This window comes from Cornus florida, unplaced genomic scaffold (assembly GCF_030987335.1).
Source record: "Cornus florida cultivar Cherokee Brave unplaced genomic scaffold, ASM3098733v1 CherokeeBrave_3.0.0_Hap2_Chr08, whole genome shotgun sequence".
NCBI classification, from domain to species: domain Eukaryota; kingdom Viridiplantae; phylum Streptophyta; class Magnoliopsida; order Cornales; family Cornaceae; genus Cornus; species Cornus florida.
This window is the reverse complement of record NW_026775578.1, coordinates 26,746,388-26,771,355: the sequence shown is the minus strand read 5'-3', so window position 1 is coordinate 26,771,355 and position 24,968 is coordinate 26,746,388. Positions and strand designations below refer to the sequence as shown.

Here is a 24,968-nt window from a genome sequence, read left to right as displayed (position 1 = left end):
ATTATGAGAAAATAATTAAATGGGAAGTACTTATTTGTTGTGTGTGTGTGTGTGTGTGTGTGTGTAGAGAGGGTAGGGGGAAACTAAGAAACGCCAAAATTTCACTCAAAACCATGCATGGACTGAAGTAGGGTTCTAGAATCATGTTGGTGAAAAATAAGGTAAGACCCAAAACCATACACGGTCAAAAGAACAACAAGAAGAATCTCGTATTCAAATAAAAAAAATTAAAAAATTAAAAATGTTTCATTCACATTCGCACTTCCTCTCACTCGTCGTATTCACGTATATGTAATAAATATATATTTATATACACGGAAATGATTTCTTGCATTCAGGGAATAAGAAATTTAGTTACAGCAAGCATAATATTATTAGATACAATTGAATCATATTTAACCGTCATTATACATGGGGTGAATAAATTTTTTACTCTTTAGTGTTCAAGAAATCATTACCGTATATGTGCGTGAGAGAGATGATCTCATTATAATGAACTCTTTGTTTTTTCTGACCGTGTGGAATAATAAAAGATTTCAGAATTCCTTTGTGGATGAACAAGTGAAAATATATATATATATATATAAAGAAAAAAAGAAGTGCATTTCATGATAAACTTGATTTTTTAATAGGGTAAAGTACAATGACATCTGGTATAAGGACAATCAATAATAGAAGTTGGTTTATTTTTGGACAATGACACCCCCTTGTCAAAAATTGAATCCAAAAAGTTCCTTAAAAATTATAAAAAGTCAATATTGCCCTTTAATTTTTTATTAATTAAAATGACGTTTTTACCCTTATACACTCATTACACACACACATACATATGCATATGTATATAAATATATATATATATATAGGTCTGGATGGTGGATGTCGTGGCCGGCCAGATGTTTGGGCCGGTCTGAGTGTATGGTGGTTTGAGAGAAAAATTGGGTTTTTCAAATGGATTATACCTAATAATCCATTTAAATCTATTTGATCTCAAGGTATTTAAGTCAATTATATTTGTCAATTTTATATAAAAAGGAAATAAAGTCAATTCATCAATGTCAGGGTGTTTTTGTCAATTTTATCAAACTTGAGAATGTATCATTGTCCAAAAATAAGCTAACATATTGGCCAACCCTTATGCCGAACCTACTTTATCCTTTTTAATAATAGACTTACTTTTAAATGTAAAATGACATTATTATATCTCATTCCATTAATGAGAATATCAAGTATATACCAGAGACATTTACCTCAATTAGTTTGCAAAATAAAACGAAATGTATTTATCATTTTCATAGATACGAATATGATGTCAATTTATTTATTATTATTTTTTTTAACCTTGCAAATTACGCAATCTTGAACTCTCGAGGAACTATCATTAATAACTTTTGATACATGACGTCATTTTAGTTGATTGGGGTTGGGATATCTTAGAGAATGGAATCTGGTCGGATTTTGCTTTTGCGACAACCAATGCCCCGTTTAGTAAGGAATAAAGCTAACCGAGGAAGAACTGTCAAAAAAGCAACACACTCTCTCTCTCTCTCTCTAACAGTGCAACAGTGATATATGAAGATGGTTTTTTTGGTCGGTGGGTCGTATAGTATTAGCACTGTTATAGGGATCCCAAAATTGTGGATATAATGCAGGCATGGAGAATGAAAAAGTTAAAAAGATAGAGATAAATGGAAGGAGAAGAGCTCTGGAAATTATTTTTCTATTTTTTAAATGAAGGTCAGAGATTTAACCCAGTGAAAGCAGAATACATGAACGATTTCCAAAGTAATATTATCTAAGAAGCACCATTGGCAGATGTTCTTGTCAAATATATATATATATATATATATATATATTCAATGTGGAGAAGCATATCTAATCATTATTACAATTTTTTTTTTCGATAATTAATCATTATTATAATTTCCAAATTTTAAGAGCTTTGAAAAGTAAATCATGAATGTTTGTATACATAATTAAAGAATAAAATTGATTTTATCGGCACATAAATGTTTGTAGTGCTCTGGAAAATGAGAGAACTAGAAACTTCTTTCAAGCACACACTCGGTCAACCATGTGGTGAAGGGTATGGTTTGTCTTTCATATAAATTTTTGTGGGTATATCGCGTATATTTTAAGCATGGGTTCATTGGCTTTTACTAATTATTTAGCCAAAACCCTTTTTGAATCATAGCCCCAGTTCTAAGCCACCTAGGGCACATTATAAGGTCTGTGATTGTCCTTGACATGTACATGTGAGGTCTTTTAAAATTTAATGTTCAAACATTGGTTTATTTTATTTTATTTTATTTTATTTTTTTAATTTAATTCGACATGGATGTAATTAGTTACAAGTGTTAGAAGATATGAATATTATCGAATACAGTGCAAAAAATAAAAAAAAATAATAATCCAAGTACAAATTAACTACCCCCTCACAAAGACTATTTGTCCTTGTCTTCTATAAAATTATTGGGTTAAGTATAATGACGGTATGTTATATGGACAGTCATTTATAAGTTGACTATTTTTGGGACAATGGCTCTTAAAATTATCATCCAAATAAGACCTTAAATGATTCAAAAAGATGAAATTGCCCCTTAATATTAAAATTAGTTTTATTGTAAAAAATCATACATGTTGAAATGTCAAAATTACCTGATTTAATATTAGCCACAAAATGACGCCAAACTATTGTGATGGAATTCATTAATTTGTCCAAGGTATTGTGATATTCTGATTGTATGAATTTTTTTTTTTACCAAAGGTTCCTTTGCATTTCTAGTTACTGTCTAAAATATTTCGTAATTTTTTACCAAACATATTTTATAAAAATTCGACAACAACTGCTGTCTGGAATTTTCCACTTTTTGAAATCATGTTTTTAAATTATTTATTTGACAGCCTTCTGGACATCGGATCATCACCAAAATTTTCATTTTTATACTTTCGTGAGTCTATTTCTCAAAACATTTTCGTTTTCTCCGTTTCGGTCTCAAACGAATTTTCTATGAATTTTTTATTCACAGTTGTGCAGATTTTTCCCCTAATTCAGCACCTCAACTTTTTTCATCAAATGTTAATTAATGAGGGATATATTGGTCCAGTTCATTAAGTTGTAAAGTTAAAAAGGTCCACCAAACGGTTAAAAGACAAGTTGGTGGAATCCCCATGTGTCATATGTAGTAGGTGGCTATAAGGTGTTTTTATCAACTTTTTCAAACTTTAAGAAATGTCATTGTTCAAAATACAGTCAGCTTGTATATGATTATAAGGTTGTTTTTATCAACTTTTTCAAACTTTAAGGAATGTCATTGTCCAAAAAACAGTCAGCTTATATATGACGGTCAATATGACAAATCTTAAGGGAATGTCATTGTACTTTATAATTAACCCAAAATTATTTTACCCTTCTCTCATTAAATTTGTCATTTATTATTAAATTATTTTTATTATCTTTTCACTTATCTAAATATTACTATATTATTTTGCCTTGCTTTTATTATTAGTATCGATTTATCATAAGAATGGAACAAAAATAGAGTTATAATTACCATTTTTTTAAATGGTTAACTTATTATTAAAACTTTACTATTTTTAATAAAACTTATTATACTTGATTTAAACTTTTTTATCATAATAAAATACCTCTTTTTAATACAATATATTCATGAAAATTGAATAAATTAGTTAAATAGAAAATACTTTCATTTTCATGCAATATATTCATAGGAAAAAAAAACTTAAATTATTTTTAAAAATTTTATTTAAGATTTTTGTTTAAATAATTAATTTCAAGAATTAAGGTAAATTTATGCAAATTTAATGAAGAATATGTCATCAAATTAATATAAATATTTTTCATAATTTATTTTAATAAGTAAATAGATTAAGCATAATTCAAAACAAAAGTGCATCATAATCGTTTAATAAAGTAGTCTCGGCATGGGGCATTTTGTAACAAAATGTAATAATTCAGGAGTATAAATTGTGTATAATATAATAGTTCAAGTTTTAAAATAAATGGTGGTTAACATGCAAGTTGTTTGCAAGTTCAAATTTCATTGTAAAGAAATTTAAATAAATAGAAATAAATATTTTTTTTGGGGTAAATAGATAGAAATAAATTGTTAAACATTCCCATATATATATATATATATATATATATATCTGCAAAATACCAAGTTGATAGAGAGTAAAGTGAGTCCAATTTATTGTTTGTTATCAGACAATTCATTGACCATGGTGTACATTAATAGCTATGCTTTGTGGGTTTGTTTTATGTGGTTACGAGTACAGAGGTTGATTCCGACACTAGTTTGATCGACTGAGACCGGGCATTGAAGATCGAGCTCATGCTAGTCTCTTTATGATATCACTCATGCATGTGGTTACGTAAGAATTCATTTAATTAATTTCACATATTGTTGTTATCTATACACCTATTTATGATCTGAACAATATATATATATATATAAACTAAAATTAGTTTCAGTTCCCTATGTTTTGATGGCAGCTTTCGCTTTGGAGACGTCCTTGTTACTGGTCCTCTCTCTCTAGATATATATGCTCTTCGATTGCAAGCCATTCTGATAACTTCTGAGTCCTCACGTTCTGTCACATGTGCTCAATCATATATGTGCTAGATTCTTAGTCATTTCTAAAGTTTTATTCGCACATTAAGTTGCGCAATAAAGAAGAAAAAATAATTACTAATTATTCACAAAGTTTACCACCGTGGATCCATCAAGAAAATATGAGTCACGGTATTAAAGGCTATACTTAATTTGAATTGTGAGTCACGATTATAAAAAATGACACTAAATTTAAGATGAAAAAAGTATTCATTTATAATTAAGTTAAATTTATTTTAATTAAACCATGCTCATTTCAAAAGCCGCTTCTACTTCAATAAAATTTTGGATCTGGCACTGTCCTTGTACGACACGACACCTATTTATTACTAAATTTTTACATAATTTTTAAGGGGCCATGATTCCCTTAGCCTCTAAATGTGGGTTCGCCACTTATTGCAAGTAGTTTCCATTATTATTATATAATAATAATAATAATAATAATGGCTTGAATGATGGCTTTTGCAATTTGCATGATTATGAGATCTTTTGTTGGGTGATTGATTGTAGTACGTACCCTACTCTCTTCCACTACGTGAACTACCACACACTGTAAAAGCAAGCTTGCGTGATGAAGCACTAATATTCATTTGGATGCTATCATTAATTGTTTAGTGTTAACATTATATGTATATTTTAATACAGCCAAACAGTCCCTAGCTCTCTTCAAATGTGTGCGTGTGCGTGTGCGTGTGCGTGTGCGAGAGAGAGAGAGAGAGAGGAGAGTTTGACCAGTTTTGAAAGCACTAGCTTTTTCAAAAGTAAGATTGAGAGAGAGCATTTTTTTTTTTTTTTTTTTCTGTTTAATACAAAATTTAGTGACCCATACTCAAGGGACAAACCCTAGGAAACCAGTCAATGTTGTCTCAACTCAAGTCGAGGATGATATTGCCTAGATGTTTCCATTTTATAATGTCGAGATGACCAATATAGACTGGGAGAATATATCATATAAAAATAGAATTAATTATCAAAAGAAAAAATCATCTATATAATTAAGAATATCTATTATAAAATAACTTCAACAAATGAGCTGCTAAATGATCGAGTCTTGTATTTTAATGGTATGTCATTTTTCTTCAAAACGAAAGGTAGGGCGTTTAACTCTTTACAAGAGTATTGTCAGAGTTATTTGAGTATATTTATCACCAAGTGTCAGTCGTAAATCTAATAATATCTCCTCCACCTTATAAAAACACTGAACGTGTGTCATTTATTCAAACTTTTAAACAATAGTATCATTGGCCAAACTTTCAAAAGAGAGTATCATTAGCCATATATATCATCTCTGTCTCTCTCATGATCTCAGCAAAAGAAAAAAAAGGCGCCAACTCTTAATGGTATGTCATCTTTCTTCAAAACGAGAGGTAGAGTTTTCAACTCTTTGCAAGAGTATTGTGATGTGTTTGAATATTTATCACTAAACGTCACTCGTAAGTCTAAAACTATCTCCTCCACCTATCAAAAAGTGAAGGTCGAACTCTTTAGAAAAACAATGAACGTGCATCATTTATTCAAACTTTCAAAAGAGAGTATCATTAGCCATATATATATCATCTCTGTCTCTCTCATGATCTCAGCAAAAGAAAAAAAAAGGCGCCAACTCTTTGTTGACAAGTACTATTTGAAGGATGTCCTTAAGCTTAAAGGCATTTCAGTAAGGATATAATTACTGATCAATGAGATCATCCAACTACAGCTAACTTTACTTTTCTAAGTCTGATGATTCAATTTTAATAGCCCCAATAATTAGCTTGTTGGGGCATTTTGTGCTTTATATAGATGGTCAAAGGTGGCATTTCTTTCCATATGCTAATGCATAGGTTCTTTTTTTTTTTTTTTTTTCTTTTTTCTTTTTTCTGAGTTGGTACTCACACAGGCATGTTTCAACTGAGGTTCGAACTCTTGACCTCCCTTCAAGAAGTAGAGGCCGGGTACTGTTAGGCCACAGGCCTATTGGTTGCTAATGCATAGCTTGCTCCTCCTAAGTCACTGTTTTGAATATTTTCGTATTTTTATGAGAATCGAATTTTTCACCGTTCGCCTTAAACGAGTCTTTCACTGAGTTTTGAATCCTTAACCTCATTTTAAAAAGTAGGAGTTCAGTATTACTGGGCTACTGATCGGTTAATATTTTAAAATATTACTATACATTAAAATATTTTTCGTGTATTGCTTTACTAGAACAGAATCATTATTTGAACCTTACACAAAGAATCATAGCCATAATAACAGTAGAATCACTAAGAACGTACATTAATGTAAAATTTCCAACTTTTGTTTTAAATAATTGTCGCAAAGTACCATCCTAACCACAACATTGAGGGTATGCCACAAGTTGGCATATAATTTAGCAACAATTATAAAGTTGGCTTATGTCACCAACTTTTAAGTTTTGATAGGGTATAGTGGTGGAATTTTTATACTTTTGACCAAATTTTATTTTATTTTATTTATTATTATTTTTTTTATGAGAATAATCTTTCTGTTTAAAGTATTGTGTTTATGTTCTTTAAAGTAGCTATGATTGACACATAGACTTAATTAATCACACTTATGGTAGATGCTAATTAATTATTATCTCATAGATCCAACCTTACGTAAATAGTTTTGCATTTAATTACCAAAAGCTCTCAAAATATATAATAAATTAAAATTCTTCGCACTAAAACTAATGAAAAGATTGATTGCTACGAAGCATGCAAGATTGAAAATAATTCCTTTGAATATGTTAGTATAATTTTGTATGATTGTGACTCAATCCTTGACCTAAAACATGTGAACCAATGGAGTGCCAAGTAGTGGCTTTGTTCCTATCATCTCATCTGATTGGAGGGAAGATTAGACTCTTCTTTTTTTTGTTTTGCTTTGCTTTGCTTTGCTTTGGTGGCTAAAGAGTAGCTACATGAGGGCAAAAATGACATTACACTAGTACCTAAATGAGAAAGTAATGTCTTTCTTATCAGCTTAAAGTTTTTGGAGTTGTCGATTGATAATATGGTATTAAGATCATGTCTTATTTATTTTGACCCCTAATGACACATTTATAGTATGGGACCTACTCCATTGGATGCCTTCTTCCTTCCTTTTTCTCTCCTAAGTCACCACAAGAGCATTAGTTTGAAAGTGACAAAATCTAAATAGTATAAGAGAGAGAACAAAATGCATGCGTGTAAAATATGAGAACAGAAATACGCGTGAAGCATAAAAGTAACACCATCTAAGAGAATTGTGTGCAACTTCGGCTATGCCTTTATTTTAATTCGAGTGTAATTGAATGACGATTGTATCATGGAACAACCTGGGCCTTTTCAAGATTTGAAGTTTCAAGGGGTAGAAAACTTAAATGGGCTTAAGCCTGTAAAAGCATGAGGGTTTGTACAGGGGTGGGAACAGACCTAAAGCCCATTTTATGACAAAAGTGTTCAAACTCGCTGTCCTTTAGCCCATTTGGATCCACACCTGATATCTGTTTGCAACTCCACTCTAATTGACCGAAAAAAATACTAAAATGATCTCTCTTATCTCTTTCCACTTGGCTAAAGCTCAAAATGATCTCCGAAAAGGACTGTATTATAATTGTACAAAAATTCTAGCATTTACTAGCAACGTAGACATAACTTGAGGCCAATGGTATCAGCCTATCATAACTATGAAATTTCGTGGATCGGTTACGGGATAGTGACATGCGAGTAATGATATCGAGGAAGTTCTCACGTGACAAGAATTATAAGTTTTATTTATTAACAACTAAATTTTGTGACAGTTTTTTAAAAAATTTGGGCGAAGTCAAAGTATGTACGAGTACAACTTAGGTTTAACAGAGTTTGCTTCCTTATCTGTACTGGTGATTGCCCAAGTCTTAGCCGCCACATTGAAATCAACAAACCCCTGTAAAGAACAATGCAATTCATCCGATTTTATCACCTAATACAGAAAGCCAAAGGGCAATATAAACCACTATATATATATATATATATATACACACACACACGCACACCGACCTTCATCGTCTGAACAAGGACCATATGGGAGAAAACAAGACATAATAACAAACTCCATTGAAGATGACTTTTACTACTGTAACTAAATAACCATAGTAAGAACCAAAGACTCATTTGGAGATGGGCAAAGCTGGCCTCTTTGGCCAGCTTTTTAGGTTTGTAGACACCCCCTACCTAAAATAGAAACTGTGGTCTTGAGGACCGACTCATGTATCTTCCAAAGTGAAGACTCTTCCTAGTTGAATTAACGACAAGCATCATTTGTAGCCTTCCTTACTCTCCCGTAAACCTCAACGCACTGAACAGAGTCCATCCTTTCAGCAATACTCCGGAGATCATTGATTTCTTCTTCAGATGGTACAATATCATAGTCTAAATAATCCTCTTCAACTAATTCATAGCTAACACTATCATCACTTATTGAACTACAACAAGTGGAATACCTTGGAGTGCTATGGCCGGTCCTGGTCAAGATGTAGCCTAACTCCTCCTCCAGCCGAACCATGGCTATCTTGATCACGCTGTTGTAATCTGCCATTGTCGTCAAAGATTCCATCCCGTGGTGGATCTCATCAACGGCCTGCAAGTACTGATTTATCTCATTGTGGTCTCCTCTGCCAAAGATCATTTTTCCTCTGGCTGCACTTGCATCCCATTGCAAAATGATCTTCGCGGCAGATTCATAAGCAGCCTCAACGTTTTCTGAAGTTCCCATTGCAAGACAAGCTTCAATTACACTTCAAGTTCTAATTCAGCAACTTATGAGAACTCAGAGAACAAGCGATTAATGTATATCCTTAAGTTATCATCTATATATGGTATTCTCCTATCGGTGAAAGGAAAGGACTGGAAGAAGACTCAAGGAAGTTTCGCGAAATCAAACACATTTTTCCTTCAAGAGTTATTGCTGATAGTGAAAGAGGAACTGCAAAGACTCCCCCTCCTATTCACACCTTTCAGTATAGTCTTTGAATGAAAATTGATGGACCCAGTCAATCATGGCAGGAAGAATAGGAGCAACTAGATCTACCAAATGCAAAGACCAAAAAACAAAAAAAATGCATAGAATGCAACCAATTAGAAAGCAGCACATTGAACTACACTCTACCAATAGATTTCATTGAACAATGCAAATAATATTTGATGACTGATATGGTGTATGAAGGGAAGAGTCAAGATCTCGCTATATACAGAGATCAAAATTGTAAAAGCTATATAGAGATTGAAGTAAAACTTGCAAACATTTCAACCAACAAGGAATGGAGCTCATGGACTGTACCACCTCGCTTCGCCAATGAAGAAGAGGTAGTGAAAGGCCATACTTACTATGAGTGCAGCCAAATAATGAAATAGAGCATGCTGGTTGCAGTATCTAAATTGTCAAACGATCGTCTGGTTGAGCTATAAATACATTTAAGTTGCTTGCTATCAAAGCAGATATAGGTAGCTAGCACTAGGGGATCAGAGGACACAAAGACTTTTTTTTTTTTTTTTTTCAAAATAGGGAACAACAGTTACAGTTCATTCATCAATTTGATCAATCAATGGAACATTAAAAATTCCGAAAGTCAATTTTTTCCCAAGCTGGGTTATTGTCGCTCATATCAAGTGACATGTGATGTCAAAATTGAGTGTGTTTTTCAACTCAAAGGATTTTTTTCTGGATTGCATTTAATAATTTCCACTACATTTGGCTATTTTATTCATGTAGCTGAGTAGAACATGAAGAGCAAAGAATCAGAGATATTATTTTCCCAACCCATTACAACTCAGTAAAAGTAAGAAGATTAAAACCACTTCCATATGCTTACCTGCCTCTCAGAAAAAAACTGATGGCAAAAGCCAGCCCCCAATAGGCCACTTGAGGCAAAATCGAGCGGTGCAGATCAAAACCTTGAGGGACCGTGAGCTTGTCATTGATGGCTTAGACTGTAACGTTCATTCTGATTTCTTTCCTTTCTCAGCAATCTCAGTAAGTTACTTACGAGGTATAAGTCATCTCCCCTCTCAGTCCTTTCTTATTACAATTTTACAATTTTCTTTCTTTTCGACTCAATATTCATTAGTCTCAAATCTCAATTTGAACGTATTTTTCTTTTATTAAAGAATTTATAACAGTATTGAACTAGAGCTTTCTAAATCAAGTTATATTGTTTTTTTTTCTTTAATTATTTTTTTGTTTTACTAACTTTTGTTATTATAAATTTGTATATATCTATATTTTTCATATATTTGTATATTTGTTTGTGAGTTGTGAGTCTTGTGACTATTTTTACCCATATTTTTTAATATGTATGCTAAAAAATATGAATCCGGATTTGAAAAACTCAAAAAAAAAAGAGAAGAATAGATAAACTAATTCAATCTCAAAAGGGAGTTATTGATAAATTTGTTATAACTAATAATCAAAACCTAACAAAAAATTTGGATGAAAGTTCAGTAAATGAATATTCAAATCATCTAAAAGAATTAGAAGATTATACAATAGTGAAAGAAAAAAATACCAGTGGCTTGATTCATAAGACAATCATATTTACAATCAACTATGTTACAAGAAAGATTAAATGAATTGGCTATATTGTCTACTGAAAAAGATATTTTAACCACACTTGAATATAATAATTTAATTAGTAAGTTTGCATCTAAAAAAGCAAAAAAAATAATTTTTAATTAATTATTATTTAATAATTAATACATTGATATCAGATTTAATATATTAATTTCATATATGCATGTCCACTTAATTATTTAAATTATTCTTGATTGTGATTGGTTATATTCTTAGTTGAAAATTCGTCGTCGTTAGCTAGACTCATCGTGAGCTATTTAATAAAACTCTTTTCAAAAAAATATATTTTTCTAGTGACCTAACACACCAAAACTCACTCCATAAATTTTTACAGGCACTGCTACATCAAATAATTTTTCTGGCATTGAGCCAGTATTTCAATTTGCACTGTTTAATTTTTAAAAGTTTTATTTTATTTTCAAGACCAACACCTTGGAACAGTGCGGGTCAAAAATTCCTGTGCAACAACTACTGAGAAATGGTGTGCAAATATTAAATTAAAGTTACTAAAATTCACAAAAAAATTATTTTTTATTGAATTGTGTGATAAAAAGTAGCATAACCGTTATTTGTTTTGGTTTATTTAAGTTTATAAGTAATTATCTACGGGTAAATAAGAGCATGAATAAATTTTTACTGTTATCATGAATTATTTTTGTGATTTTTTTTGTAAGTTTGTAATGTTAATTGTCATTTTCTTGGAGTGATATTATTGTCATACTTTTTTATGCATGCAAATAACATACTTTTAGGATGAACATTAACCTCATATATTTAATCCACTCATCATCATTATTATTATTATTATTTGGAACTCGGAACTTCCTTGTACAATGCCCTTTAGACTTACCCCAATTTACAAACCGAGGGTGCTGTAACCGGCCTCAGAACGACAGCACCACTAAATCAGAGGTTATAATGGGGCGTTGGAGAGTCCCATCCTGGATATGTTAGAACCAGGGCCCTCTTTTTACCGTTGGACCAAACCACTTCACACTTAAGCTCACATGTATGCACCCATACTAGTTTATTCTTCTGTTTACTAGACCAAGTCAACGATCTAGATGCACCCACAAACTAGATCTCCATGTATCGAGAAGCACTGGATCAGATGCCCTTTCATCAACTAAATCTAACCACCAGATTCGCATGTGCACCCTATTTCTGTGAATCGCATCACACTGAATCATCTAAGCATCACCATATTAAACTGTGGCCCAGATCCGCATATGCATCAACCCACTATGAATCGCATCACACTGAATCACAGTTGCTCATTTTGACCTACGAAAAATATATAACAAATCTAAAAATAATCCCAAAAATATAGGAAAATTTCAGAAAAATCCCAAAAATTATAATTAATATTTTTGGGCCAAGAATAATAAATTGGACCATAATTGATATATAATGTCCTAATCATTCATTTAATATAAAATAAATCTTACACAACAAAATTAAAAATATTTATACAAATTTCAAAAAAATACAAATTTAATCATCGTAACAACATATATATATACACACACACTCACATAATCAAATTTATAAATTTGCAAAGAATAAATATAAAATCCGATTAATAGATTATTTATTTCCACAAGATAAAATATAATTATAATTTTATTTTAATAATACATACAACATTTAATCATAACACCACACACACGTGTGTGTATATATATATATACACACACACACATACACATGATTAAATCTAAAATTTTATAAAGGATAATCATGCTCATGAAATCCGACATCATCATTTTTCAACCCATCATTATTCAACACCATCATTACTCTTCCTTTTCTTTTTTCCTTTCTTTTCTTTTCTTTCTTATTTTCTCATTTCACTTTCGGTGCTTCAAAATTTTGACAGACCAAAGCATCCAAAAATTGACAATTCTAACCAACTTATCATAAATTACAAAATTTTCCCCCAAAGTTCTATCTAATTCTATTACAACCCCAAAATTCAATCTAATTACACAAAAATTTCAAAATTAAATCTAACTACACATCAAATACCAGACATAATCAATGCACATAATTAATTACTTAAAATAATTAAAATATTATAAATACTAAATTACAAATAATTAAAATACACGCATGTAAATAAATAAAATAATTAATCCAATAATAATTAATTAAAATCCATTTAATAACTTTCTTAAAAATTACGGGGTATTACATGAGTAAGGCATCCTATGTGATAGGAATATAAATATTTCATGATAGATCACATGAATTTTTAGGATTGTATCAGAAAACATATATTGAAAAAGTTCTAGAAAGATTTGGTATGGAACATTATTCAACCAGTATTGTTCCATATATAAAAGGGGATAAATTCAACCTAATGCAATCCAAAAGAATGAGTTAGGTAGAAGGTAAAGAAACGAAAAATATTCTTTATGCATATATTATGGAATTTGATGTATATACAAGTTGATAAGGGATAAAAGAGTATATGATCACACTTAGGAAGACATTTTTTATGAATATGTGGATAATAATTAATCCACAATTGGTTATTTGTTCCTTTTGCCTAGAGGAACAATATTATGAAAAAGTGTAAATTAATTTACTATTACTTTGTCTATTATGAATTTTTAATTTGTAACATGCTTTGAGGCTATAATTTATTATTGCAGAATTTATTTCAAGACTTGGAGTTATGGGTACCATTTTCAGATTGCTGAAAATTTATGATGCAATTGTTGATCTTCTTGTATGAAAAATGATAAATATTCTAAAGTTAAAATACTTTATCATTAAAGAATATGTTTAGAAACAACGAGTGTCTATTGAATATATAAGCACACAACTTATGATTGCAATCCATTAACAAATAAACTTCTACCCAAGACATTTTATGGGACATATTGGAAGAATGGGTCTTGAATGTAGTCAATGATGGTTATTATTTTTAATTGTGGATTGCTTAATAGTGCTTATATATATTTGACATTTTGCGCTAATTAAAATATGTTTATGATATTTTCTATTAATTAATGTACATGTACGTATTTCTTTAATAAATGGTAATAGGAATAGTCTTGGAAAAAGGCATTATTGTTAGATCAATATTGATACTTCTCATTTATAAACTATGTTGAATATGTTACTAGTGTTGTGGTACATGGAATGGACTGTGTTATTTAGGGACATATAACCGCCATGACTCGCATTGGTAGTTTATTTATCATGGTATTTATGATGACCAATTTAATAAATCAATCTGATTTATGGTGCACACTAATGACTATTTTACTAAATCACTACAGAAGTTATCATATGGGCCAAGTGGGAGATTGTAAGATATTTTCTTATATTTGTGGTCCACATGATTTGGACACGTGATTTACTTCTATTATTTGGTGGTTAAATAAAATAGATATCATATTAATATTGTATTATTTGGTCAACTTATAAATTACCTTTTTGGTAATTAATTATTAGAGAAGTTGTGATAGCCTCGGATTCTCGAATGCGGGTTGGTCAGGCCCACACCCGAATACCCAAGGATATAAAAAACAAATCGGTAATAATCGAACACAGAATACAAATATGATAAAATACGAATAACTAAAATGCTGATAAGAAACTAAAATGATAAATAAATCCTTAGAATAAATTTCCATTAACAAATTCTTTTGATATAAAAAATCCTTCAATTTATACAACTTGGGAATCCATACTATATGGACTCTTGGAAAAAACCAAAACCGAATAATCAACGGTCTACAAAAAAAATACTGAATCATAAAGGAAACTCCTATGTAGACAATCCGGAATAAATAAGTAGACTAATCTATGCTCAACACGAACAATCTCTACTCCTGATGAATACCTGAAAAATAATGGTGGGTCAGGTTCATAAATAAGTTCTACTCTACTACAGTCTAAGCAGAGATCCGATACACATATACATCCTAGTTAACTCAATAATAACTAATAGTCCGTAAATATATGTATATAGGTACACACAAAAGGGTTACTATTGGACTATAGGATGGACTCAACCTGAATAGAAAGTAACATGCAAAACGCACATATAGTGAGCATAAGTATCTCAATCTACCAAGGTTCTCAACACTCTTATAACCAACGAGACTTCCCAAGGCAGTATACTCTCCCAAACCATAGATCCTGACACTCAAACTCATATCATAGCCCATATCCATATGTATATGAAAAATCCATCCTATCCAGTATAAAGTAATCCTCTAAAGTAATCCTCTATAAGTCATTTAACTAATTTAGTTGACCTAACTCGAATATAAGGAGGACTTAACATTTTAGTTAATCCATTCCCTTATAAAAAAATAGGTAGGACTTAACTTCTTTGGTTAATCCGTCCCTAAAATACCACCGTCCCATACAAGTGCATTTAGCCACACAATCCACAATTGATGAAAATAAATATAATATTACATCAATTTAAATCCAGAAATGAGCATAATATAAATCAAACCAAATACATGACCATATTATTCTTCCAATGTATGATTAAAATCATATAACATCCATATTAATTGCTAAGTTAATTTTAAGTAATTAATTCTTCTATTCCATCCAATAATTGATAAAGAAATAAAATAATACATCAATTAATTCAAAGATAAGTATAATCAAAATCAGATAATTAACTGAGCATATTATACTGCTAATACATGATTAAAATCATACAACATCCATTTAAATTGCTAGAACAAAAGTAAACAATTTAAAGCACCCATATTCAATAACAGTATGCAAATTTATTTTAAAATTTCATATTATTCAAGTCTATAGCGTATTACGGTAGATTATGCATTATGGGATTTTTCCATGTCCATTTAAATCATTTAAAATAGTAAAAATGGAATAATACAAATTATGGGCAAAATAACCAAGAAACCCATTGCTAAAACCACCCTCAACATAGTCGATTGTGCCCTCAACATAGTCGACTGTACGTAGTCTTCTGTGCCTTCAAGATAGTCTACTGAACATAGTAGATTACTATTTCAATGTGCCTTTCAATATAGTCGACTATGCGTAGTTTACTATGCCCTTCAATATAGTCGACTACTTCTTCCTGTAACTCCTCTGTTTTTTCGTCCAACCTCCATTGATAAAATTCTAACCTTCAATCTAAGTCCCATACTCTCATATTAATTTATTTTAAATGTCCTAACATGTAAAGATCAAACTTAAACAACAAATCATGCAACATAAATCCAAAATAAACAAAACAAGAACAGGTGAAAAAAACTATGAAATCCTCTGTTCTAATCCGATTATATTGTTTAAGTATCCTGAAATCTCCTAAGCATGTATAGAAACACAAATCAAAAGGAGAGAGTAGGAGAAGAACTTGCCTCTTAAGGTTTTGGTTTGAAACCTTTAACCGTCTTCTTCCTAGGTTTTTCGGCGACCTTAGTTGCTGTTGAATCTCCTCCACCGCTCTTGGTTGAACCCACGAGCCAGCCCCTCTTCCTCCTCCTCCTTGGTTTAGCCCTCTTGGCCGAACCCTAGCTTTCTTCCTTTCAGTTTCTCCTCTAAAACTCTCTAAAAATAAATACGTAATATCTCAGTCCCTCTACAGACATATAATAGTATATATATATAGGATACACAAAACCTTAATCCTAGCCATACCTTAAGTCTGCATAAAAGGAAAATAAATAACAAAAATAAAATTAAATAAATAATACATATATATATATATATATATATAAGCTACATAACCAACGTGATTTAGACATATGTGTATAATTAAAGCTATATATATGTATTTAATGACTGTTAAAATATTATCATTAGTATTAATTATTTAACAATAATGATAATACTAATAAATTATCCTCCAATACATATATACCTATATATATATATGTACAACCATCTATGGGTAATATCTGTACCCATTACACCTCCTATCTAAGTAGTTCATACGATCCAGTTGTTTGGTCAATTACTACTATCCATCTCAATACTCCTTAAAATATAAAATAAAATAAAACAATTAAAATCATTCAATCCTAACACAAAATTACAATTAAGCAACACAACATCTAATCAAGTAAAATTATACAAACAAATTACACCTTATCAAAGCATGCAAATTAATTACTAAATTAATTAAGACAAATCATTTAAGCACACAATTAATTTAAACAATTAAACAATTAGCCATGTAATCAAGTAATTAATTAAAAATGCAATTAAAACAAAAAATTAATAGTAAGACTATTCTTTTAAAATTAGGGGTATTACAGAAGTATTATCCTATTTATTCCTTATTTTGATGGTAAGTGGAATTAAAGTTATTAAAAGGAAAACTGGTCACCTCTCTACTTTTATAAAAATGCATATTCCCATTAGTTATGTATACTAATGAAAATAACATGTATATTGTTTATGTGTGTAAAAGGCTAAGAGAGAGAAATCAGTTTCCAAACGCTTTGCTATTGTTTGTACTTGCAATTTATTACATTGTTCGTTCTGCAAAAAGGATCTCAACGTTTGCCTTAATCTCTACAAGATTTACAATTACAGATTGAGCTATTTATATCTAACTATGAATGTGAGAATAATGAAGTCCTAAGATTTGGGATTCATATATTTTTTGTGATTAATGATTTGTACAAATAATTAAAGTTTACATCAATTTCAGCAGCTTTCCCTGAAGGTTAGCTTAAATTCACCTTTTCTTTTGAGTTTGTTTAATCTTGTACAAATGGGTATAAAGTATAGAACAATGCTTGGATCCTGCCTTATTAGGATAAGTTTTGTCATCCACCCTGATGTGGCCCTATGAAAACTTGACACCTGTTTCAATATTGTATACTATTAAAAAAAAGAAAAAAAAAAGCATTTGGATCAACCCGTTACAAACGGCTTTTTTTGCTAAAGCTTTGGTCCGAACTCGGCGGCTCTGACGAGATCTCGCCACCTACATCCCCACAATCATTGGTTATAGAGGGTGGTGAAGGTGGGGTGTTGCTGAGATCGAGGTTGGAGACAAGATGAACCAGATAAGGATGAAGGCGGCTGAAAGCTCGACGGTGGAGAGGTCGGTGGTGAGCTTGCCGGTGGAGGACTCGGCCGTGATGAAGCCGGTCGGCGGTGAGCTTGCCGGTGGAGGGCTCGGCTTCGGATGATGGCGGCCGTGATGGGCGCAGCTAACAGGCTGACTTCAGATGGTGGCGAGGACGGCTCGGCTGAGGAAAGCTTGGATGTGAAGAGCTCGGCTGTGAATAATCTGACCAGCGGTGGCGATGGCAGACCGGCGAGGATGAAGACGGTAGTGGGCTTGCAGTGGTATTTGGCGAGATTGAACGGCAGTGGGTTTGCAATGTGGTGCCGGCGGGCAAGAAGAAGCTCGGCTGTGGATGAACTGCGGCTAACTTGCGGCAAGGTGGGCTGAACTCGGCCGGTGGAATGGAGGATTCGGAACGGTGACCGGCGAAGATGAATGAGTTGGTTTGGCGAAGATGAAAAGACTGAAGGAGAGAGAAAATGGGTTTCTCTTATGGATTCTACCCGGTAACCAATTTAATCCAATATGATCTATTTTTATTTTTTGGACAAGTGTTAAGTTTACATAGGGGCCAAATCAAGTTGGAGGACAAAACTTGTTCTGATAACACAGGATCCAAGCATTGTTCCAAATTATATATAGGGCACTTAATGTTTACATTTTGGATAAATAAAACGTCTATCTTGTATATATAAGTCGTTAAGTTTAAAAAAATGAACAAAGAATGGCTTAAGGCTACTACTTCTCCACACCTTGAGGCTTTAGAATAATATCTATAAATGATTGATTTCCTTTGTGAGTTGAAGGCCATCCGAAGTTCTCAGAGACAAGGTCACTAATTTCATCAAATAAAGGTTGAACCTCATTTGGAACTTCAAACAAACACTTATAATCTTTAAACACTAAAATAAAACAACTTATTCCTCTAAAACTATGTCTCAAATTGGTCCATTCCAAGAACCTACAACTCCAAATACGACTGAAATTGCCAATAAAGATAATAAAACGCATAACTTTACTTGAGAAATCAAAGTGGAATTTGGGCTATGTCGGCGAACCTCAAGCCACCGTCAAGAAGTTTATAGTGAGGGTTATGGGGAAATGGGTATTTGGGTTCCAAACCATTCGACACTTCATCACCATTGTAGAGCAATCGAATGCGTCCTTGTGATGTAAATCGTGTCATTAAATTAGAGAGAAAGGGATTTGTATGAGTTATGTTTGGAAGATTCACCAAAACCCTCTATGAAATTCTCTCACTTCTAAGAAACCTCAATTCGGTGAGCTTCGGAATAGCACAATACTTCAGCGAACAGTTTGGCGTGCTCCAAGTGCATAAACCTCCATTGTTTCCGGCAACGAGCTCCAGTAGACAAAACGACATGCTGCTCAGTCCAGCGAAACTTCGAGCCATAACCTAGTGCAGTCCGGCGACGTTACAAGCAACGATAACCCACCTCAGCGAAGCTCCATATCAGTCTGGTAGTGGCCATGGTGGGAGGTGGGTGCAGGAGATGAACAGAAAAGAAGAAGAGATGGGTACTTTAGTAATTTTAAATTTAATTATATTTATATTATGTTACATAGGGGTAATTTAACCTTTTCAGTATTTCAGATCCTTGTTTGCACCAAAAATAAAAATTAGAGACTTATAAGAACATTATATATTATATTTGCATACCATATGAGTGTTTATTGTTTGTGACCCTTATATATATATATATATTTGGCCCAACTGTGAGTGTAATTGTAAGGTGAGTGCAGTGGAAATATGGTCATTTTCTATTCTTGGATATTTTAATTTTTTTTAACAATATAATAATAAAAAGGGTAGATTAGTAAAATCTCTCCAAAAAAATAACTAAATTTGACATAAGATAGTCTTTGCAAAAAACAAATAGCTAATATCAAATTCATTTGTATTTAGGCCAAACTTCAAAGTAAGTCATTGTAATTTGTCCTAATTTTTTTCTTATTAAATATTGGATAAAGAGTCCGCAATGGATCACTATTTATTGCAATCAAAGAAAAAAAAGGCTAAATGCTCTACCACCTCTGAAGTTTAGATTTATTGGTTTAATATATTAAACATCAGCCATTTACCATTAAACCCTTTACTTTATTTAACTCTTAAGGCTTGTGTCATTGTTGATATATGCAGGTAAAACATTAAATGACAATGTTATCCTTTATTGATTTTATTACCATATACCCTTTGATTTACCTTCACCATGAACACCGGAGAGCTCCGAACAGTAATTCCAGAAATTATCCAAATTCAAGTCTTAACAGTTTTTTAAAAATAAAATACCAAAACCCATTTAGAGCCAAGCTAGTACGCCTGGTCGGAAGTAGTTGGAAGGTTGCAATTTGTAATCAAGAGGTTTGGGTTTAATCATTGAACCGAATTGGATTGTAAGCCACATAGAGAGATGGAGTGAGAAATACTCTAGAGAGAGAAAAAGGGGTAACGGTCATTCTGTCATCGCCGGTCCTCCTTGCTCATCGCCGGTTCATGCGTGCTCTTCGATTAGTGCAGTTCACTCATCCTTACCTCCGCCGTTCTGTCCTGCTCTGCGGCGAGCGTCAAACCCAGCTCGTAGTTGGTGAGGTTCCAGATCTTGACGGTGCGGTCCAAGGAGAAGGAAACGATGGTTGGCTGGAGCGTATTGGGGCTAAATCGGACGCAGCTGAGCGTATTGTGATGCGAGGACAGCGAGACGACGGGCTGTGCTGCTACGGCGGCGAGACGACCCAGACGGAAGCTAAAGGAGCTCGACCACACGCCTCCCGTAACACCGGCCCGTTGCAGAATAACAAATTAAGAGTAAAATTATAGTTAGAAATAATAGAGGGAAATTTAAGCATTTTATTTTATCAATTTGACAAAAAGTGTGTTAGAGTAAGTTAAACTAAATCTGGGAAGTAAGAACAATAAATCCAAACTTGGGAGGTGTCAAGGCATTTAATCCAAAAATATATATATATTATTATTTGGTAGCATTTAATTAATAACTGAAAAAGAAAAATAAAGAATCTCTTGTTAGTACAGTACTATATTGCTCAATTTTGTATAAAACCGCGTGTACAGGACACCGAGGTCAACTCTGGTAAGCTAGGGAGCGCGTAGGAGAGCTCATTCAAAATGTCCACTCTCCCAGGTTCCACGAAACGGACTCCTCAAGTCGTCCTTCAACGGCTAAAAGTGAAAGGTAGAATCTTCTACTATAATCCTTATCAAAACAATCATATAAGATTGAAACCGGCACTTCAATCCTTCCTCAAACAATCTAGACCCTAATCAGCTACACTTTCTCTCTCTAGTTTTTGCTGGATTCTGCATCATTGTTCCAAATCAATGGCCGGAAAAGGAGTGGGTCGGGCAATCGGAATCGATTTGGGAACGACATACTCCTGCGTCGGAGCGTTTTGCCCATTCCGCGAACGCGTCGAGATAATTGTCAACGATCAGGGTAACAACACGACACCGTCCTATGTCGCCTTCAACGACACCGAACGCCTCATTGGCGATGCCGCCAAGTACCAAGTTCTTGGGAACCCTATCAACACCATCTTCGGTACAAATACATATATATTCTGTGTTATATTATTAAGTACTATTTAAATGTAGATTCTATAGTCGAGAGTTCGACTTTAATACTAAGTATATTTTAATTTATCAGTATTAACACTAAATATTTATTTTCATTTATGTTAATAATTAATTTCAGATTTGTATATCTTCTGTAATTTTGATTTTACCTTTCAACTAATGGGTATATAATAAATTATTATTATTATTCTTATTATTATTTTGGCGATATATAAAAAAATTTATATTGGCTTTTGCATAAATTTAGTGAAGTTCGGGTGCAAATTGGATTGGATGACACATTTTGAATAGGAATATTTTGTCAAGAATTATGTCGGCATAGCATTAATACTCCAATAGCTAATTTTTTCTGAAAGCCGAAGCAAACACACGCACACTCACAAGCAAGACTTATCAAACTCCGGTCTTTGAAAAGAGAGAGACCATACAATCTATACTATTTCACATTGGTAATACTTAACTTCATTTTGGTCTGTTCCAAATGAGCCTTTTTTTATTTTATTTATTATTATTTTTTTTTCTTGGTTTGTTATTAATTCTTGCAGTAGTCATTTCAGCACAGAAAGGAAAAATTGATATAACAATGTAAAAAACTAGTGTAATATATTTTATAGATGAGACATTAATATTGATGATGGGAGACACATAATATTTGGACTTTTTATTGCTTTAATCTGTTTTCTAGTTCCTTAAGTATTGTGTTTTTCTGAATTCCAGATGTGAAACGACTGATTGGTAGGAAGTTCAGTGATGCATCAGTTCAGGGTGATATGGAGCACTGGCCATTCAAGGTCATTGCTGGTCCCGGTGATAAGCCAATGATTGTGGTAAACTACAAGGGTGAGGAGAAACAGTTCGTTGCTGAAGAGATCTCATCCATGGTTCTCACTAAGATGCGTGATATTGCTGAGGCCTATCTCGGCTCCACGGTTAAGAATGCAGTTGTCACTGTCCCTGCTTATTTCAATGACTCTCAGCGTCAGGCCACTAAGGATGCCGGAGTCATTGCCGGCCTCAATGTAATTCGTATCATCAATGAGCCCACTGCTGCTGCAATTGCTTACGGTTTTGACAGGAGGGCTGCAAGTGTGGGCGAGAAGAATGTGCTTATCTTTGACCTTGGCGGTGGCACTTTTGATGTTTCTCTTGTCACCATTAAGGCGACGGGTGTAATTGAAGTGAAGGCCACTTCTGGTGACACTCATCTTGGAGGAGTAGACTTTGATAACCGCATGGTGAACCATTTGGTTCAGGAATTCAAGAGAAAGCACAACAAAGACATCAGTGGAAGCCCTAGAGCTATTATGAGGTTGAGAGCTGCTTGTGAGAGGGCAAAGAGGACTCTTTCATCAGCTATCTGTACAACCATTGAGATTGATTCATTGTATGAGGGAACTGATTTCTACCCAAGCATTACTCGTGCTAAATTTGAGGACCTAAACATGGATTTCTTTAGGGAGTGTGTGGAGAGTGTTGAAAAGTGTTTGAGGGATGCCAAGATGGACAAGAGCAGTGTCCACGACGTAGTCCTTGTCGGTGGCTCTACTAGAATTCCAAAGGTTCAGAATCTATTGCAGGACTTCTTCAACGGGAAGGATCTGTGTAAGAGCATTCACCCAGATGAGGCCGTTGCTTATGGTGCCGCTGTGCAAGCTGCAATCTTGAGTGGTGAGTACCAGGAGCTGTCGCTGTTGGATGTAACCCCCCTATCCCTTGGCGTGGAAATTGTTGGAGGTGTCATGTCTCTTGTGGTTCCAAGAAACACTACAATTCCTACCAAGAAGGAGAAGGTGTTCTCTACCTCCGCGGATAACCAGTCTAGTATATTGTTTGAAGTGTACGAGGGTGAGAGAACAAGAACAAGCGACAACAACTTGTTGGGCAAATTTGTGCTCTCTGGCATTCCTCCTGCCCCTAGAAAAGTTCCAGTTATCAACGTCTGCTTTGACATTGATGCCAATGGTATCTTGAATGTCTTGGCTGAGGACAAGAGCACTGGTCAAAAGAACAATATCACTATCACTAATGAAGAGAACAGGTTGTCCAAGAAAGAGATTCAGAAGATGCTTCAGGAAGCTGAGAAGTACAAGTCTGAAGATGAGGACTACAAGAAAAGGGCTGAGGCCAGGAATACTTTGGCGGATTGCGCGTATAAGATGAGGAACACTGTGAAGGATGAAAAGATCAGTTCTAATCTCTCACCGGAAGACAAGAAGAAAATTGAGGATGCTATTGACGAGGCCATTCAAAGGTTGGAAGGAAACCAGCTTGGAAAGGCAGATGAGTTTTGAGGACAAGATGAAGGAGATTGAGAGCATCTGCAACCGCATCATTGCCGAGTATACTTTATATTGTTTGTTTTGGTTGCAGATTTGGTTTCTTCATTCATATAAATAAGATAAATTGGTCGCTTTTATAGGACTCATTAAATTTGATTCTAGATGTGGTTACATTGATTTCCTTTGTTTCTGTGGCATGAGTTGATTTAATACACTTTTTGCCTTGTGGTGCTTGTGGCATGAGTTAGTAGTAGTTTTTTTTTTTTTTTTTTCCTTAAACTCTTGGGGCGGACCCGACATGGCTGGTGGCATGCCTGAAGATGGACCCTCGGCCGGTGGAAGTGGTGCAGGCCCTAAAATTGAGGAGGTTGATTAAGTAGTTAGTATTTTTTTTTAACCCTATTAGGAGATTATACTTTATATTTTTTGTTGTTTGATGTTTTGGGTAGTAGTTGTTTTGAGGGATTTTACCGGTGGGAATTCTATATTATTTTCTGGTTGATGGATCTATTTTAATGGAGACAATTTTCCTTGATAATATTTTCTTTCGTTTTTGTATTTGTCCTTTTGTCCAATAACTTATGTGGAAGAGCTGCAAACAAGCAATGGTTTGTTCAGTTTGTAACCAATTACAAGCAAGGGGCTTTAATTTTTTCATAGGAAATTTGATTATATATATATTCAATCATTTTTACAATTTCAATAAAATCAAGTAATTATCATTAAAAACATAAACTAAACAAGTCCAAATAACAACAAAACTGTAAGTCCAATTAACAACAACATTGACTTTTTAGGGATGGTTCTGAAATTAAATTTAGTTCCCAAAGCCCTTAGTT

General features: G+C 33.1%; 1 pseudogene; it reads left to right on the top strand.

Moving 5' to 3' along the window:
• Positions 1–20,572: 20,572 nt before the first annotated feature.
• LOC132270949 (heat shock cognate 70 kDa protein-like) lies at positions 20,573–24,304 on the top strand (annotated as a pseudogene).
• Positions 24,305–24,968: the final 664 nt, after the last annotated feature.